Genomic DNA, 16827 nt, shown 5'->3' with positions numbered 1-16827 from the left:
GTCGCTAATGATGCTGCCAAGTTGGTAACGGAGGCCCAATACCACTGAAGAAGATAACCGGATGCCTCCACTCACACTGAGTGAGATAACCGGATGCCTCCACTCACACTGAGATAACCGGATGCCTCCACTCACACTGAGATAACCGGATGCCTCCACTCACACTGAGATAACCGGATGCCTCCACTCACACTGAGTGAGATAACCGGATGCCTCCACTCACACTGAGTGAGATAACCGGATGCCTCCTCTCACACTGAGTGAGATAACCGGATGCCTCCACTCACACTGAAGAAGATAACCGGATGCCTCCACTCACACTGAAGAAGATAACCGGATGCCTCCACTCACACTGAGTGAGATAACCGGATGCCTTCTCTCACACTGAGATAACCGGATGCCTCCACTCACACTGAAGAAGATAACCGGATGCCTCCTCTCACACTAAGTGAGATAACTGGATGCCTCCTCTCACACTGAGATAACCGGATGCCTCCACTCACACTGAGTGAGATAACCGGATGCCTCCTCTCATACTGAGTAAGATAACCGGATGCCTCCACTCACACTGAGTAAGATAACCGGATGCCTCCTCTCACACTGAGTAAGATAACCGGATGCCTCCACTCATTTTTGTAATTTTTTAATCTTCGTAATTGTTAAAAATATTCTAATTTATTATATATTTCTTCATTAATTTGTATACACTATGTTTACACTGTGCATGATTTTAACTATTAATATATTACCACCAGAAAAAATAACTTATATAGGTATATTTTGTACGTAACTTTTTAAAGTTTTCTTTATACTTTGGAAGCTAGAATTACATTTGTGCATGTTCTGTTATCTGTAGCGATAACAGGCTACAATACTTTTGTTAAATACTATTGTTTGTTCTCAACAATTTATGAAAGAGTATGACACAGGGGATGCGAGTAAAGTTTTAACTTTATCGACACAAAATAGAACACGAAAAATATATTAGATAAATTTAAATTCGGGAAACGCCTGGGGGGAAATTACTGACGTGGAAATAGGGTTGTAGTTTTTGGATATGATAATAGACGGGTTGGCTGGATTGTTTTAAGCGTAGGTTAAACATATATATGAACTTGTTTGGGTGGATGTAAATAGGAGCTGCCTCCTATGGGTTATCTTGAGGTTATCTTGAGATGATTTCGGGGCTTTAGTGTCCCCGCGGCCCGGTCCTCGACCAGGACTCCACCCCCAGGAAGCAGCCCGTGACAGCTAACACCCAGGTACCCATTTACTGCTAGGTAACAGGGGGTGAAAGCATCAAGCATCAGGGGGTGAAAGAACCTCTGCCCATTTGTCTCCGCCTTCACCGGGGATCGAACCCGGAACCCTTAGGACTACGAATCCCGAGTGCTGTTCACCCAGCTGTCAGGCACTCAATTTCACTAAGTTCACTTTCACGTTTATCTTTTCACCAAAGGATTAACCTCAATAACATTTCTAAATACCTGGTAACCGGCGAAATATGTTTCACATTCATTTCGAAATTTTATATTAAAGAATATTTTTATACAAAATGCGTTGTATGCGCCAATAATATTGGGAACAGCTGCTTTCAAACAAGACGCCAAATTCCTGAGATACGATAAGGAATATTGATAGACAGACAATAAGTGAATGGAATGGTAGACAGAAAAAATCAACGTTCAGGATTAAGAAAATATGAAATATGGTGGAGAGAGAGAGAGAGAGAGAGAGAGAGAGAGAGAGAGAGAGAGAGAGAGACAGAGAGAGACAGAGACAGAGACAGAGAAGCAGAGAAGCAGAGAGGCAGAGAGAGAGACAGACACAGAGACAGAGACAGACACAGAGAGAGAGAGAGGTGTTGAAATTTGGTAACTCTGGAGCAGTGTTAAAACAGCAAAGAAATTTATGCTCCTGTACACCACCACTTCTTACAGTGTCGTGGGAGCTTCAACAACCAGACCAACGATGAAAACAACACATATTTATACAACCTATTATAGTACCAACTACAGAATAGGTTAATAAACAAAACTGGTAGACAATGAGAGGAATATGATATTGAAGACAATTATAAACAAAACGAAGACATAATTATAGAGCAGATTCAAAATATGGATTGTGAATTCCTAAGAGAAATATGAGTAAAATATAAAATTTTTATTAAGAATACGAAAGATAGACACGTGGGTCTTAAGAAAGAGTAAATAAGAAAAGGAGAAGGAGAGAAGGGTCGCAGGCGGCTAGGGTGGAGCTGAGACCATAGAATCACTCTCAATAACTTTATAAAGGAGTCTTTCCCGGCGCCTCCGTCCATTCCAGCAACACCAAAGGTATTGATTCATTGCCTAGCCACTGGACGCCGCTCCTGCTGCTGCTGGGATGGGTGGCTCTCAGCCAGGGAAAGTTATGATCCGTTGATGGTAGTGACCTCAATGACACGGTTATGGGGGTTAGGTTTCCTGCTAATGTTCTGGTAGTGTCGTTGGTAGTGTAGCAGAAATGGCATCGTTACTTGTAGTCGTTGGTGGTAACAATGGATGACCTTAATGATGACTTAGGTAATAATATTTTCAGCGATGTTGTCAGTCTCCGCGATAATGAACACGAGTGTAGTTTTAAAAGCTGTTTTTTTCCACCATCTTGGACGGTGATGCCTCCGCCATTGTCTTTTGAAAAACAATATATTTTTCTACATGCGGTGACAAAATGTTATATCCATAACGCCAGGTAATTTTTGCTGCATGGGTTCACCATAGCCCGTGCTACTTTGAACTTTTTGTTCCAGGTAGCGAATCTTTAACAACAACAACAACTGTTGGTGTCGCGAGTGTTCCGTTATGAACAATGACGATATGCGTATAATGACATGATTCCTTACACACAGAAATCACAATAGCGTGATGCATCAAATGAACAAATCCACAAGGGCCGTGATGAGGGTTAGAACGCAATTCTTTTTACCATGTCGTAGCTCAGTCGATTAAGGCAGCGTCTGGGATCCTCTCGGACGTAGGTTCGAATCCTCGTCACGGCCCTTGTGGATTTGTTCATTTGATATGATTCCTTATTCTGAAGAAGGATGTTTCACCTCGAACAATGGCTTCACTGGAAGTCCACAACGAAGTTTGATGTCAAATATGCTATTGCGAGTCGTCGTTGTATTGTGCTTCACCATACTACAGCTACTCTGATATCACTAACTTCACTATGAGGATCCAATGAGCGTAAATGAGGGTGTCAAATACCTCATTAGTTTTGTGTTGCCTCACAAAAATAATGAGGCAACATATACCTCATTACGTGTTGCCTCATTATTGATGATGACCTGATGTCCGTCACTATAGTGACACAGTACCACTTTGTTATTACTGATACAGTGTTTTCACTGTATCAATAGTGGCCATTCCTCTTATCATCACGTCTCTTCACTGACCACCTCCTTGTCTCGTCTCACAGTGTTCACTTGGCTACGGTACTTCAGGAAAAGGTTCGAACACGTCAAGGATCATCAGGTGAGCTCCTTCCCAGGTCCTTCAGAGCACCTCAGACGTTCCTTACCTCCTCCAGGAGATCCTTGTAGGGCCCAACTTGCTGCTAAGATCCAGCAACAACACTTCAGATAAAGATTTTTCCAGCTGCCTCAGCCGTTCCAGAAAGACTCCAGAAGCTCTTGAGTCCCGGGCTCTACTTGTCTTCCAGAAGTCAATAAGACAGTGAGCTAGGACGGGCTCACTCGAGCACCGACCTTGTCTCCTCACTCGTTTCCTCTATTAAGCACAAACCTTCTCCTCCAAAGACGGGGCTCTAATATGCTTTGTATATATTAGTAACAGTAATATGAGAGCATCGTATCAGGGTTCTTTCGCATATTTCGTGTTCAACTGAATATTTTTGCGTCACTAATACTTGGTTATCTCCTCTTGCTGGGTAAAACTCGACCGATTCCATACGAAATCGGTTCCCGAGTCTCGTTTTGGCAGATTTCCCTACACGTGATGCCTCTGTTTACCTAGTTGTAAATAGTAACCTGCGACTTGGCCAACTGTTTTGGGTTGCAGCCACAGAGGCCGGTCCTTGGTGGAGTGGGATCTTGAGATATATATGTAAGCAGTCGCCTGGTCTACCACTACTGGAAACCTTATTGAGAAGAGTTTTAAATTCATTAGTTTTTAATTCGAGTCCAAGCAAGTGAGCAATACAGTTGACCAGACCACACACTAGAAAGTGAAGGGACGACGACATAATCAGACCCATTCTCAAGTCCTGGACTTGAGAATGGTCCAGGACGGACCGAGACGTCGTCGTCCCTTCACCTTCTAGTGTGTGGTCTGGTCAACATATTTCAGCCACGTTATTGTGACTCCTCGTCTGCATGAGCAATACTCACTTGCCTAGTCTTTGCCTCAGCCTAGTCAAGAAAGGTCAGTTTACTTGCAGTTTCTAAGTAGATGCATACTAGATATATGCACTTAATAATAAGACATTGAGGCACAAGTTATCTTCTGTAAGAAAAAATCTAATCAAAAATCTCGTACGATTCGATATTTAGGAGTGAGATCTTATATGATACAGAAGGAATTTATTCACATGACATTACTAAAAAATATATTGAATTTTTGGACAATCAGTTTTATCTTGAATAGCTGCCAACTATTGGATATTAAAAATAGGAAAATGAGCCACATTTTGGAGGAACTGCTTTAGATAAACGCTGAAAGAATTTCCTTACAATAATAATCGCCTTATTGCTCACCAGATGACTAATTCCTCAGAAGAATAATTCTCGGCAAAATGTTGTTGTTAACAACCTTGACGAATCATCGACTTGACATTACATGATATGTTAATATTTTCTTTATCTGAACGTTATGTTATCTGGAAGGTGGACTTTATTAACGTGGGGATTACTCTGGGGGATTACTCTAGGGGGATTACTCCGAGGGATTACTTCGGAGTAGCACCTAATGTTACTCCAAGAGATGGTGTTATGCAAATGAGGTACTTATGTGCACAGGCTAGAAAGATCAGTTCACAGCACAGTTGTATGTCGTTTAATATGATAAGTGAGTTCTTGAATTTTATTTACTATCGTTAAGAATTGCATGTAACTATCAAGATGGTTGTATTATCGAAGTGACTCTATGGTTTGATCGCCAATTTGTGGCCAAAACGCGCTCAATAATTGTGCGGATTTCTATTTTTGCTTGTGCAAAGGGAATAGCTATCTTGTGGTCACGTGTTCGCTACTAGTCTTGTGATGTAATCTTTGGAGAGGAGTTGTGTGGAAGACAGGCGGGGAATATATATATTGTGAGCTTTGTGAAGTATGTACAATCTGTCTGTTGTGGTGGGGAGTCTGCACGAGCCCAAGCTGGTGTGTTGAGAGTTATGTTTCTTTGTTAACGCAATATGTCATTAATTTTTACATATTGATGTGTTAACTTGGATGCTTCGAGACAATTCCCGCTTCACACACACACACAACTAGGTGAGTACACACACACACATAAGTAAGCACATATACCCTTCATCCTTCCTTACCCTTGACCACCTTCCCTACCCTTCACCACCTTCCCTACCCTTCACCACCTTCCCTACCCTTGACCACCTTCCCTACCCTTCACCACCTTCCCTACCCTTCATCACCTTCCCTACCCTTCACCACCTTCCCTACCCTTCACCACCTTCCCTACCCTTCACCACCTTCCCTACCCTTCACTACCTTCCCTACCCTTCACCACCTTCCCTACCCTTGACCACCTTCCCTACCCTTCACCACCTTCCCTACCCTTCACCACCTTCCCTACCCTTCATCACCTTCCCTACCCTTCACCACCTTCCCTACCCTTCACCACCTTCCCTACCCTTCACCACCTTCCCTACCCTTCACTACCTTCCCTACCCTTCACCACCTTCCCTACCCTTCACCACCTTCCCTACCCTTCACCACCTTCCCTACCCTTCACCACCTTCCCTACCCTTCACCACCTTCCCTACCCTTCACCACCTTCCCTACCCTTCACCACCTTCCCTACCCTTCACCACCTTCCCTACCCTTCACCACCTTCCCTACCCTTCACCACCTTCCCTACCCTTCACCACCTTCCCTACCCTTCACCACCTTCCCTACCCTTCACCACCTTCCCTACCCTTCACCACCTTCCCTACCCTTCACCACCTTCCCTACCCTTCACCACCTTCCCTACCCTTCACCACCTTCCCTACCCTTCACCACAAGAATACTAACATATAATCATGTAAAAAATAATATGCTGGACAGATCTTAGTGACGATGGAGTCTGGTATTAGAGCGACATAAAAATATTGTACGATTTAACATGTCATGCAAAGTAGAGCCACGGGGCTCGAACCTGTCCAGTCAATGACTACTCCCGGACAAATACTAATCACCATGCAAGGTCTTGTGAGACTAACTCCAGGCGTCTGTCCCTCCATTTCCAACAGATAACAGACTCTTTTTATATGTATTCTAAAGAGCGGTACCCGGCGTTGCTCGGGTGCCGGAGGCCACATCAGATTCACGAAGCAGTTACGCAAGCACTTACGAACCAAGGGCCAGATTCACGAAGCAGTTACGCAAGCACTTACGAACCTGGGGCCAGATTCACGAAGCAGCTACGCAAGTACTTACGAACGTGTACATCTTTCCTCAATCTTTGACGGCTTTGGTTACATTTATTAAACAGTTTACAAGCATGAAAACTTGCCAATCAACTGTTGTTATTGTTATAAACAGCCTCCTGGTGCTTCGGAGCTCATTAACTGCTTAATAATTGTAAACAAAGTCGCCAAAGATTGAGAAAAGATGGACAGGTTCGTAAGTGCTTGCGTAACTGCTTCGTGAATCTGGCCCCTGTTACATAACCACTCACACAACCCGGTAACCATTGTCTCGAGGTGATAGGAACATTTCGAATATTATTTGTAAAAGTAGATTCTAATATTTTTCGTTGAAGCCACAATGTTGAGATTTTCAAGAATCATCAAATATAATTTGTTGATCGGTCTCGCGTGATTGAACTTGAACTTGAACTCTCGCGTATTGAACTTTTGCTGGGCATATCTGATGAACCTCTTTTGTTCAGTGGTTCGGGTCTTGGGTCTCTGCCTGTTTGGCTGTTTAAGACCATATTGCAATCTTTGCAGGGATGTCGAGGACATTGGTACCCTCAGCTTTACCTATATAGGTAAAGCTATAGAGGGGAGCCGGTCGGCCGAGCGGACTGCACACTGGACTTGAGATCCTGTGGTCCCGGGTTCGATCCATAGCGCCGGCGAGAAACAATAGGCAGAGTTTCTTTCAGACTATGCCCCTGTTACCTAGCAGTAAAATAGGTACCTGGGTGTTAGTCAGCTGTCACGGGCTGCTTCCTGGGGGTGGAGGCCTGGTCGAGGACCGGGCCGCGGGGATACTAAAGCCCCGAAATCATCTCAAGATAACCTATATGTTTATAAAATTTAACTAATTCATTACTAACTTTGGTTAACTGAAAATGATCTAGTTTGCGCTATGTCTGAAGTATGAGGACTGACCAGGAAACGATCTTCTATGTTGACCAGACCACATACTAGAAAGTGAAGGGACGACGACGTTTCGGTCCGTCCTGGACCATTCTCAAGTCGATTGTGAATGGTCCAGGACAGACCGAAAACGTCGTCGTCCCTTCACTTTCTAGTGTGTGTGGTCTGGTCAACATATTTCAGCCACGTTATTGTGACTCCTCGTCTGTAACGATCGTCTACTGCCTATTGGTGATAGTCTGGTAGAAATTTGCGAGGTTTGATCAGGGAGAGGACACATATCTTGAGATTATCTTGAGATGATTTCGGGGCTTAGCGTCGCCGCGGCCCGGTCATCAACCAGGCCTCCTTTTTTGTTACACCCTCCCCCTTCCCAGGAAGCAGCTCGTAGCAGCTGTATAACTCCCAGGTACCTATTTACTGCTAAGTGGACAGATGCATCAGGGGTGAAAGAAACTCTGCACATTTGTTTCCGCCTCCACCGGGGATCGAACCCGGAACCAGGACTACGAATCCTCAAGCGCTGTCCACTCAGCTGTCAGACCCCTTGTCTCCAAGTAGTCCATATCGGGTTAGATATAGATATCACCGGAGACAGGAAACTACTCGAACTACAACCATATATTAGACAGTCGAAATTGTTTTGAGACGGAAATACGTCAGCAGACACAGACACAACTATTTTAATTCTTATATCCTGGCAGAGGAAAAGTTTAGTCAATTTTGAATCTTTCTTGCAAGAATACTAAGACATCGTCGACATGAACTTTAGTGAATAGGGAGTCAACATCCAATTAAGAATTAAATAGGGAAGGAGGGAATTATCAAGGAGAAAGCGCCAAGTCATTACGACTATATAGCACTGGGAAGGGGGCAGGATAAGGATTTGGGATGGGACGGGGGGAAAGGAATGGTCCCCAACCACTTACAGACGGTCGGGTCGTCCACTCCAAGCCTAACAGCTTTCCATTACTACCATTCATGAACGGCTGGACGGTAGAGCGACGGTCTTGCTTAATAGAGGACAGCGTTCAATCCCCGACCTTGCATATAGTTGGGCACCATTCCAAACACCGGTCCCATCCCAAATCATTATCCTGACCTCATCCAAGTGCTGTATAGTCGAAATTGACTTGGCCCTTTCTACTTATAGTTCCCTAAGATAGCTACCATGCATGAAGCATTAAGTAACCGAATTAAGCAGAGCTCCAGACACACCTCCAGGGAGCTCCTGGGAACTCCCTATAATAAATAAAGACCAACACGTCGTGGGCCACACACAGCCCCGCTCCTGTGCCAGGTAAGTCCACTACGGGCTCACCATAGCCCGTGCTACTTGCCCCGCTCCTGTGCCAGGTAAGTCCACTACGGGCTCACCATAGCCCGTGCTACTTGCCCCGCTCCTGTGCCAGGTAAGTTCACTACGGGATCACCATAGCCCGTGCTACTTGCCCCGCTCCTGTGCCAGGTAAGTCCACTACGGGCTCACCATAGCCCGTGCTACTTGCCCCGCTCCTGTGCCAGGTAAGTCCACTACGGGCTCACCATAGCCCGTGCTACTTGCCCCGCTCCTGTGCCAGATAAGTCCACTACGGGCTCACCATAGCCCGTGCTACTTGCCCCGCTCCTGTGCCAGGTAAGTCCACTACGGGCTCACCATAGCCCGTGCTACTTGCCCCGCTCCTGTGCCAGGTAAGTCCACTACGGGCTCACCATAGCCCGTGCTACTTGCCCCGCTCCTGTGCCAGGTAAGTCCACTACGGGCTCACCATAGCCCGTGCTACTTGCCCCGCTCCTGTGCCAGGTAAGTCCACTACGGGCTCACCATAGCCCGTGCTACTTGCCCCGCTCCTGTGCCAGGTAAGTCCACTACGGGCTCACCATAGCCCGTGCTACTTGCCCCGCTCCTGTGCCAGGTAAGTCCACCTACGGGCTCACCATAGCCCGTGCTACTTGCCCCGCTCCTGTGCCAGGTAAGTCCACTACGGGCTCACCATAGCCCGTGCTACTTGCCCCGCTCCTGTGCCAGGTAAGTCCACAACGGGCTCACCATAACCCGTGCTACTTGCCCCGCTCCTGTGCCAGGTAAGTCCACTACGGGCTCACCATAGCCCGTGCTACTTGCCCCGCTCCTGTGCCAGGTAAGTCCACTACGGGCTCACCATAACCCGTGCTACTTGCCCCGCTCCTGTGCCAGGTAAGTCCACTACGGGCTCACCATAGCCCGTGCTACTTGCCCCGCTCCTGTGCCAGGTAAGTACACTACGGGCTCACCATAGCCCGTGCTACTTGCCCCGCTCCTGTGCCGGGTAAGTTACGGGCTCACCATAGCCCGTGCTACTTGCCCCGCTCCTGTGCCAGGTAAGTTACGGGCTCACCATAGCCCGTGCTACTTGCCCCGCTCCTATGCCGGGTAAGTCCACTACGGGCTCACCATAGCCCGTGCTACTTGCCCCGCTCCTATGCCGGGTAAGTCCACTACGGGCTCACCATAGCCCGTGCTACTTGCCCCACTCCTGTGCCAGGTAAGTCCACTACGGGATCACCATAGCCCGTGCTACGTGCTCCGCTCCTGTGCCAGGTAAGTCCACTACGGGCTCACCATAGCCCGTGCTACTTGCCCCGCTCCTGTGCCGGGTAAGTTACGGGCTCACCATAGCCCGTGCTACTTGCCTCGCTCCTGTGCCAGGTAAGTTACGGGCTCACCATAGCCCGTGCTACTTGCCCCGCTCCTGTGCCGGGTAAGTTACGGGCTCACCATAGCCCGTGCTACTTGCCTCGCTCCTGTGCCAGGTAAGTTACGGGCTCACCATAGCCCGTGCTACTTGTCCCGCTCCTGTGCCAGGTAAGTCCACTACGGGCTCACCATAGCCCGTGCTACTTGCCCCGCTCCTATGCCAGGTAAGTTACGGGCTTACCATAGCCCGTGCTACTTGTAACTTGTTCCGAGTAGCTGAATCTATAACAAGAACAACGTGATGGGCCGGAGTGTGGCGAGGGAGTCGCGGGGACCTTTGATGCCTGGGTGTGTTTGCCTCCAACGGCTGCCTCATCAAATACTCCCCGCCAAAAAGGATAGCAGAGTGTACCTATTCACACCTCGGAGTTTGCCTCGAGTTCCGTATAAACTTCGGCGTCCCGGCTGCTGTCTGCGGGGGAGAGTAATGTGGGAGTGGTGTTGTGTGTGTGTGTGTGGTGTATGGTTAACCACTTGGGCTGGACGGTAGAGCGACGGTCTCGATTCATGCAGGTCGGGGTTCAATCCCCCGACTGTCCATAAGTGGTTGAGCATCTTCATGTTGCAGCCTTTGTTTTGATTCATCTCTTCTGTCACCTGCTTCCTCTTCCGTCTTCCTCTACGTAACCCCCCTTCTGTCACCTCTCTTCCCTCCCTTATCATGGGTGAGGATGCAACCCCTTCCCTTTCGTAACCCCTTCCCCCTCTCCGTTTAGCCCCCCTTCCCCCTCATTCCGCCCCCTTCCCCCTTCCCCCTCATTCCGCCCCCTTCCCCCTTCCCCCTCCTCCCTCTTCCCTCTCCTCCCTCCCCTTTACTGTCTCTTGCCCTCTCATCCTTTCAGGTTCCCTTTCTTGATATTTTTCTTAGTGCCTTTTTTCTTTACCATTTTCTTGGCCCTTTTTCCATCTCTCCTTTTTCTTGGGGATTTTTGTTCTTGGCTTCTTTCACTTAGCGTTTGACTGCCCTTTCTTCTGACCTTTTCTTCTTCCTTTTTTTACCTTGACCTTTTCTAATTACCACTTTCCTTGGAAGGCATCACTACCCTTCTCTTACCCTTCATTGTACAAATGTTTTCTTTTCTTGCTCTTTCTGCTCTATTTCTTCCTCCTTCCTTTTTGTTCTTTCCACCACCTCCTCTTCTTTCTTGTCCTTTCATTCTGTTTATTCTTTCATTCTTCATTTTTTCCTCCTCCTCCCTCCTCCTCTCCTTCTCCTCCTCCTCCTGCTCATCCGCTTGGGCTGGACGGTAGAGCGACGGTCTCGCTTCATGCAGGTCGTCGTTCAATCCCCGACCGTCCAAGTGGTTGGGCGCCATTCCTTCCCCCCGTCCTATCCCAAATCCTTATCCTGACCCCTTCCCAGTGCTATATAGTCGTAATGACTTGGCGCTTTCCCGTGATAGTTCCCTTCCTCCCCCTCCTCCTCCTCCTTCTCCTCCTCCTCATTAAAATATCACCGATAAAGGAAGAGTCGCTTTCACAGCCCCTCACATTCGTGCGACTCCCAACGTCTCTGTGAATTACACATTTCAAGTACCAATTAATTCTGTAATTCTGTGGCGCGGGTTCGATTCCCGCACGAGGCAGAAACAAATGGGCAAAGTTTCTTTCACCCTGAATGCCCCTGTTACCTAGCAGTAAATAGGTACCTGGGAGTTAGTCAGCTGTCACGGGCTGCTTCCTGGGGGTGGAGGCCTGGTCGAGGACCGGGCCGCGGGGACACTAAAGCCCCGAAATCATCTCAAGATAACCAAAACAAGGCTGCAAGCCACGAAGACTGAGTACTAACAGACAACTCTAGTAAGTCATTTTCCTGCCGTTATCTTGAGGTTATCTTGAGATGATTTCGGGGCTTAGCGTCCCCGCGGCCCGGTCCTCGACCAGGCCTCGTTTTGTGTTACCCTCAGGAAACAGCCCGTAACAGCTGTCTAACTCCCAGGTACCTATTTACTGCTAGGTAACAGGGGCATCAGAGGTGAAAGAAACATTTTGCCCATTTGTCTCCGCCTCCACCGGGGATCGAACCCGGAAACTCAGGACTACGAATCTGAAGCGCTGTCCACTCAGCCACCGTCTCTGATAGTGTTCATAGCAGCGTTGCTTGCCTTGGTACTGAAACCTTCGCCACTCCTGCTCTGACTGTTTACTGTTCAACAGTCGTTTTTGAGTCTACTGCCACAACAAGGTTCCAGCCATGTATAATTAATATAAATACAGTAGAGTAAAGAACCAGTTTGAGATACTTTAAGATTCCAGTAAGGATAAGATTCTCATCCTATCCTGGAAGTAAAAAGCAAAGATCCTGGAAGTAGAAAGTAGAGAGCTTGGAAGTATAAAGCAAAGAGCCTGGAAGTAGAAAGTAGAGATCCTGGAAGTAGAAAGTAGATACCCTGGAAGTAGAAAGTAGAGAGTCTGAAAGTAGATAGCCTGGAAGTAGAAAGTAGAGATCCTGGAAGTAGAAAGTAGAAAGACTGGAAGTAGAAAGTCGAGAGCCTGGAAGTAGAAAGTAGAGAGCCTGGAAGTAGAAAGTAGAGAGCATGGAAGTAGAAAGTAGAGAGCCTGGAAGTAGAAAGTAGAGAGCCTGGAAGTAGAAAGTAGAGAGCCTGGAAGTAGAAAGTAGAGAGCCTGCAAGTAGAAAGTAGAGAGCCTGCAAGTAGAAAGTAGAAAGCCTGGTAGTAGAAAGTAGAGAACATGGAAGCAAAAAAGAAGGTTTTTATTACTATGTTGGCGTCAAGGCTGGCTGACCCACCCGTCAACTTAATGGCCTGTTCTTGTCTTAAGTCTTGACCAGACCCTAGACCTAAATGACCCAATATGACCTCCCGCGGCCAGTAACGTAGTGTCTGCCGCTCCTCGTATTGTCACGTGACTGCTGTAGGCTTATTTACGTAAGACAAGAAAGAGCAGTCATCTGACGTCATAAAAACCTAACCAATAACAGGAGTTTTGGGAGTGTGGTGACCCATATGAACTTGTTCACTAAGGGTGGTGTTGGCGTGTGAAGGAGGCGGTGGGATGCGGCAGTGTTGATAGTCTAGCAGTTAGCAGCAGCTTCGCATTATGGCTGCCGCTCAGCGACCCACACTTGGGATCGGAACCATCTTGATCGCGTTTTGTTCTTACCGCCTGTGATCATCTGTTACCCTGGAAGTGGTGGCGGGGGCCGGCCCAAGACATTACATCTTTTCCATTTGCCCTTTAGATCCAAGGCGCCCCTCGTCTCTTGCTATAGTGGTTTTCGAGGAGCGCTGCGCTCTTTACTTTCTCAGATTTCTCCTTCACTACGTCTTCCTCGCTTTCTTCAGATCTCTTCATGGCCCTCTTTGCTTCACTGCGTCTTCCATGTGCTCTTTGCAACACATCCTTCACCTCCACCGTGACAATCTTGGCTCACCGCTTGTCTCCTGCCATTCGCCATGATAGTTTTTGTCTTGGAGCGGCGGACCCTTCTAAGGCGTGCGCTTATATGGGTCGCCAGCCTTTGTTTAGCCCTCCCACCGTACCCTCCTGAAGAAGATCCTCCTGCAGAAAAATATTGGATTTCCTGAGTAGGGCGGCAAGAGTGCGCTTTACCCGCGGATAAGAGAACCATATTGTTTCTTAGTCGCTCCATTTCCGCTCTCGGAAGCTCATTTGTCTTTTCCACGGCAAATGGAAGTAGGGGGTTGGTGGAGTGGCGCGCCTGGAGCGGGAAGGGTGGACGAGGGTGCTGCAATACGACCGCTGGAAGGAGGGCGTAACGATAAAACCTGAGGGAAGGAAAGCGTTCTCCTGGCGCCGGTAGTGGAGGCTGCTACAAGTGATGGGTCTGGAACTGTCCTGTTAAGGCGTGGCTGTTCCTGGAAGGATGATACTGGAGAGAAAATGGTATTAAAGGCGCTGGGACGAGTGCCCGCCATCACTGTGGGGAATAAAGTGGATCATTAGTGTTCTTGATCTACGGCCGCCGCCTGGCAAGCTTCAGCAAAGCCTTCACTTGAGCTACGAGTTCTGCCAACAATACGTGTTTAATTTTTACTTTTCAACTTTATTCAGTAATGGCTAAGTAAAGCTATCGTCCCGAAAGCTGGTTCGACATTTTCATCTTAATGGAAATGTTGAGCGTTGGGAAACAAGGGAGGTGACTGTATGATTGTTTGTACTTGTTGGAAACTGTGCATTTGTCAGTCTACTTGTATACTCGTCTGTTAGTCTGTTGATCTGTGAGACTGTGTGTATGCTTTGTCAGTATGTCAGCATGATAACATAAGTGTGAACAATTTAGGATGAGGATGTTGAACTCTGCAAAAATGCGAGTGAATGAGAAGTAGGTCATACGAGTGGTTAGTTTAGTTCATCTATTATGCACCCCATACCCATCCTGTGGGCGGTAGTGGAAAGGGTTACAGAGGCACATAATGGGCTCAGGGACTGAACCCCACAATTCATTTAGCTAAGAGTGGATGTGGAGATATGTGGCGCTGTGTGGGTGATAATAATTACTTTATTGACTTGAAGTTATAGAAAACAAAATTAGTGAAAGAAGTCTTAAATGATATGAAATATATTCAGAAAGAGAGAGAGTTATGTAAGGCAAAGAAATATTTAGAAGGGCTCTTGTTGCTCAAGAGACCTGCGCTAATGTTTGTGTTATTTTTAACATTAATATGCAATATAAACAGAAATTCTCTCCTAATCAATATCTTACTCAGTCGATTAAGGCAGCGTCTGGGATGCTCTCGGACGCAGGTTCGAATCCTCGTCACGGCCCTTGTGGATTTGTTCATTTGTATCATCAACAAAAGCCTCAAGGCAGCTGATCTCCTCGTCAAATTAGTTATACAGAGTGTATATCAGCATTCCTTTACGCAGAGGAACGTGTATGTTATCCTCGGAACGGAATTATCTCTGCCAATCACCGGGAGTAAAGCCCATTTCAGGGTCGACCTAACGGCCGCGCCTCTGAGCGACGGTAGGTGATTAGGCTGTAGTGCCTGCCGCAGGCGTCCGCAGCGGTGCGGCGACGCCTGCGGCATTGTGAACTCGACGGCTCCGGTGAATAAATTGGGCTGCGCGAAATATGATCCTTGGTGGTTTTGCGGGATGTTCTAAGATGCTGACGACCTCCTGTCTTCCGTTCACGGCTCTAAGTAGCGTGTTAGTCCTTGGGTGTGTGCGCGCGGGTGAAGGTAGAGTGCGGGCAACGCTGGGGGTACCGGGTATGGACCAGCCCGTCTCGGGTACCGGGGTATTGGTTAGATAGAGAAAAACTGGCCGAAATTCAGAGATGTGGAAAGAGCCTTCAGCGAGCACATACATATCTCCTCGGATTTCAATCTTACCTCACCGGCCATTTTGTTTGCGTCTTTGACCCGGCTAATTTGTGGGGTGTGGACCACCTCGTTCCCTAACCCCTCGTTGACTTAGAGTGACACTAACTACCCAATACCCCGTTCGTGGTTAGATATGATACACATACCGAACGCCTTCGTAATATACCCCAAATATTACTTTGCTTTCATTTCAAACAGATTTTAAAGAAAATAGGACTCCAGGAGGCGAAGGCGAAGCCAAGACCAGCGAAGGACGAACTCAAGGACGCCACCATCCAAGTCTCCATCAGTGAAATTCAAGAACATTATTAATAACCATCTTGGAGCGCCGCTAACTGCTGCTCCAGCCGCCACCCGCCGCCACCCGCCGCCACCCGCCGCCACCCGCCGCCACCCGCCGCCGCCACCCGCCGCCACCCGCCGCCACCCGCCGCCACCCGCCGCCACCCGCCGCCCCCCGCCGCCACCCGCCCCGGATTTACTTGGGAGACTCTGATATTATTTTTTATGGTGTGGGTATTTTTTAGTTTTTTTTTAGCTAGGGGAGTACTGCTTCAGATGTGAGCACGGCGTGTTTCGTGTGTGGGATTATGTGAGCACGGCGTGTTTCGTGTGTGGGATTATGTGAGCACGGCGTGTTTCGTGTGTGGGATTATGTGAGCACGGCGTGTTTCGTGTGTGGGATTATGTGAGCACGGCGTGTTTCGTGTGTGGGATTATGTGAGCACGGCGTGTTTCGTGTGTGGGATTTATATAATTGCTGTCTGTAAAGGCTGTGATGTGCATAGCAAACATGCGCGCGCGCGCACACGCGCACACACACACAGGTCCCTGGGGCCCTCGCGGCTGAGTTGACTGCGCCTTGGGGTCGTAGTCCTAAGGGTCCTGGTTCGATTCCCGGCGGAGGCGGAAACAAATGAGCAGAGTTTCTTTCACCCTGATACGTCTGTTCACCTAGCAGTAAATAGGTACCTAGGAGTTAGACAGCTGCTACGGGCTGCTTTCTAGTGTGTGTGTGTGTACTCACCTACTCACCTAATTGTGCTTGCGGGGGTTGAGCTCTGGCTCTTTGGTCCCGCCTCTCAACCGTCAATCAACAGGTGTAAGTACAGATTCCTGAGCCTACTGGGCTCTATCATATCTACACTTGAAACTGTGTATGGAGTCAGCCTCCACCACATCACTGCCTAGTGCATTCCATTTATTAACTACTCTGACACTGAAAAAATT

The sequence above is a fragment of the Procambarus clarkii genome, chromosome 55 (genome assembly GCF_040958095.1).
Source record: "Procambarus clarkii isolate CNS0578487 chromosome 55, FALCON_Pclarkii_2.0, whole genome shotgun sequence".
Classification (NCBI taxonomy): Eukaryota; Metazoa; Arthropoda; class Malacostraca; order Decapoda; family Cambaridae; genus Procambarus; species Procambarus clarkii.
Note: the sequence above shows the minus strand (reverse complement) of the source record.